At 32.9% G+C, this 3,730-nt stretch overlaps 1 long non-coding RNA gene across 1 annotated transcript; it reads right to left on the bottom strand.

Annotated features, from left to right (window-relative positions):
- Positions 1–733: 733 nt before the first annotated feature.
- Positions 734–3,057, bottom strand: LOC126890056 (uncharacterized). Its single transcript, XR_007700269.1, has 3 exons — positions 2,770–3,057; positions 2,521–2,711; positions 734–915 (listed from the first exon to the last, which is right to left on the bottom strand). It is a non-coding gene; the product is annotated as an uncharacterized LOC126890056 (long non-coding RNA).
- Between the last annotated feature and the right edge of the window lie 673 nt (positions 3,058–3,730).

Raw genomic sequence — 3,730 nt, 5'->3', positions numbered from 1 at the left:
CATGAATGTCCACGAATGTTCTTTGGACATTCAAAATATATTTTTAGACATTCCCTGGATATACCAGAAATACAGTGATGAGCGCTCTAATAACCCGCAAAATAGCACAAAAGATGTATTAAGTAGTGAGATAAAAAGACATGAAAATAGCCGAGCTGGGAAATTTAGCGATATTAACTTATACATTTAGATTATATTGATTGTGTCCCACCTTCAGACGTATCAGATGAGTTTGGAAACTACCACTGTCACAGTGACAATTTTAGTTGACATACTCCTCTGATATGTGGAAAGGTGGGAAACAATCAATATAACGTAAATTTAAAGGTTAATTTCGCTAAATTTCCCAGCTCGACTAGTTTCATTTCTTTTTATCTCACAATTAAATATGTTGCCCATCTTTTGCGCTATTTTGCCGGTTATTATGGCGCTCATCACTGTATATCCTTGCTGATGTGACAATACCTCCTATCTGTTTTTTCATGAGTTTTGTAGGAGAGATGGAAAAACATGTTTTAAGGTCACCTCCTGTGTTCTTATGTAAGTTTTGACTTGTTTTGTAGTTCATAGATAGTTTAATTTACTACAAAACAAGTCAAAAAATATCATATGAAAACAGGAGGTGACCCTAAGACAAGATTTTAGTCTCTCTTACAAAACTCATGAAAAAACAGTTAGGATGTATTATTACATCACTGACGATATGTGGCCATACCAAATAATACATCCTTGATAAATATAAACATTTTTATTGCACAAAATCTTTTCATACATTTTTAATGTAGTTTACTGATATTCCTACATATTTTTAAAAAAATGTGTCACATTTGCTTTGTATTCATTTCTTTTGCCTTTCGTAGCCACATATTCCATTCCCTTCCTAGTTTTTTTGTACACCACCTCTCTCAGCTGATTCTAAAAAAAAATTAAAATGGTAATTTTTCTATCCTTTACAATTAACAATCAGAAGAAATATTAGTTACAGATAATGATATGCATAATAATAATAGGTTTGTTCTAGCATCAGTTTCAAACAGTTTGAAACCATCAGCAAATAGTGGACCAGCGTGAGTAGAGGGGATAGCACTGGTGACTGTATTATGTTCTCTCACTGACCAACTGTTTGCTGACGGTTTTTGACTAGTTTGACTGTTTGCTAGAACAAACCTAATAATAATGAATATTTTGTATTTTGACAATGACATCTGATGTGGAAGTCAAAACATTAATAAAATTATTTTTTCAAGTTAACTTTCACATGCGTGTCTTAAAATTGTACTTTTAATACTTATATCATAAATAACTATTAAAACTATCTTAAGAGGAAACAGTATCGATCAACAGGTAGCGAAAACGTGTTCCAAGATTGCGGCTGTAATTTTGAATATTTTTTCGAGATATTTGGCACACGTATTCGTAATACTAAAATTTTTTATTTCATTAGTAGTTCCAAAATGACACAAAATCTAGGCATCGGATAAAAAAGTTTATTTGAAGAAAGTGTATTTTTTTGTTCTTCTTAATGGCGGTATAGGCTCGTTTTTTAAATATTGTATAATTACAGAGTAATTTCCACATATTAATATATTTTTCAAATTGGGCTCTGTACCGCCATTCTTTATTATATTACGAATACATGTGCCAAATATCTCGAAAAAATATTCAAAATTACAGCGGCAATCTTGGAACGCGTTTTGGCTACCTGTTGATCTCTACTGTATCACCTTAAAACATTGTAATTTGCTAAACCAGTATATTTTACTCTACTACTACTCTACTAGCTACCTCATTTTCCACTGTTTCTACAGACTTATTTACATGGGTAGAGTTTTGAGGAGAGTAGAATAGCAGTAGTACTCTACCAAAAATGGCTTGATACCATTCACATGAGGAGAGTACAAGTGTAGTACTGATGCTAGTATAGTGAAACCGATTTTTGTATTTTTAAACACTCTTGATTATAAGTGCACCTTAAATTCTTAATTTTTTGCTTGAGCTCGTTTACTCCAAAGCCCCCTTTGCCATTCTTTCGACGATTTCATCCTCCGCAGCTTGCTGCATACTTTTATTTCTGTAGTATACACTACCTAAATTCCATAAACACTGGTATTCGCCGTATTATAGCTCTACAAGTTTTAAAGTTTCATCTTCGGTGAACTTCATTTTCACTATTTACACAAAACACAATTCCAGCCAGAATGACAGCGGCTCCATGTACTCTCCTACCTACTCTACTCTGCCATAATTGAGCGTGTTCCATGGATAGAGTGCGCAGCCGAGTAGACATTTTGGCAGTGGTGGTGGCCATAGAGTAGTTACTTTGCCATATGTTGCTAGTCACTCTACTTTAACTCCTACTATACACTCTACTAGCTATTCTACTGTGCTGAGCATTTTTACAGGTAGAGTTACTCTACTCTATCAAGTACTTGCATCATTACTCTACCCGTGTAAACAAATCTACTGAAGTAACAGTAACCTACAACCATTAATGAAAAATGTCTAAAATCATTTACCCACCTAGTATTTGTAGAATTTAAGACAGTCCAGTGCCTTATAAATAATTTCAATATGAATATTTTTTCTTTTAATTCTCCTTTGATACCACTTCATTTTAGATTTTGGGGAACTTATTTCATTGTGTTTATAGCCCATATTTATTGAAGGAACCCAATCTGGATTGTTATTATCGATTAAGTCGGCTGGTTTTCCTATAAGATTAAAATGTTAACATCTTCAAAAATCGTTACTGTTGTAATTGTAACTTACCAGATATAAAATGATTACAGCAGACAGGACAGGAGAATTTTCATTTCGCTAGTAAAACCTTACATTGTATTGCATTTAACCATTGTTGTCTCTCAGCTGATACCGTATTTAGTTCAGTTTAAAAGTGAACTTTATCTTGACTTTATCAGGATTACTTTGCATTTCACACTTCAAAACACAACACCAATGAAGCATATTATCTTTCTAAATTAATACTTCCAGAGAAAATGTTAAATTAATCTTTGTACAACACAAAATTACAAAGAAACAACAAAAATGATCTAAAACACATTAAGAACCTATAGAATAACATTTATGTTTTACTTCCAGCAGCCATATTGATTTAATTTTGACAGCATGTTGGAACGGCCTATATATAACTTTATGATCGTGAAGATCAAATACAGACAATTGTTTTTGGATTAATAAAATAGAATGACAAATTAATCTTGTTTTGACAAGTTGTATATTACATTCAGAGATATTTTGATTCATATTCCCATCATATTCGAAACCCGTCCAATCTACGACCTACGACAAAAATTAATTGGCAACCTCTCACAATCACAACCTTTGTCGTTGTCCTTTAACCTGCAAGAAAAACATCAAAAATATGATGCAAAATTTATTATTTGGTTAAATTTTAGCAATATTCCATTATAATCCAGTATTTTAATAAAGAATATGAAACATTTCGACATAATATAAAATAAATAAAAAGTGAGTAGTAATATATATTTCTACTTTCCAAAAATATGGTTGCTATCCATTCTTCTCTCTCCTGGGCGCGGTGTGCTGCCTCAGACAGAGAGTAACCGGTGGCGCATTTTATTTGGTCTGACCATCGGAGTGGCGATCTTCCTTGAGTTCTTTTACTCTCTACCTTGCCTTCAACCACCAACCTCTCCATGTCTTCTCTTCGTCTGGTAATGTGTCCAAAGTACCTCAATATATTTTGGTT

This window comes from Diabrotica virgifera, chromosome 8 (assembly GCF_917563875.1).
Source record: "Diabrotica virgifera virgifera chromosome 8, PGI_DIABVI_V3a".
Taxonomy (NCBI): Eukaryota; Metazoa; Arthropoda; class Insecta; order Coleoptera; family Chrysomelidae; genus Diabrotica; species Diabrotica virgifera.
Note: the sequence above shows the minus strand (reverse complement) of the source record. Positions and strands in the feature narration are given on the sequence as shown.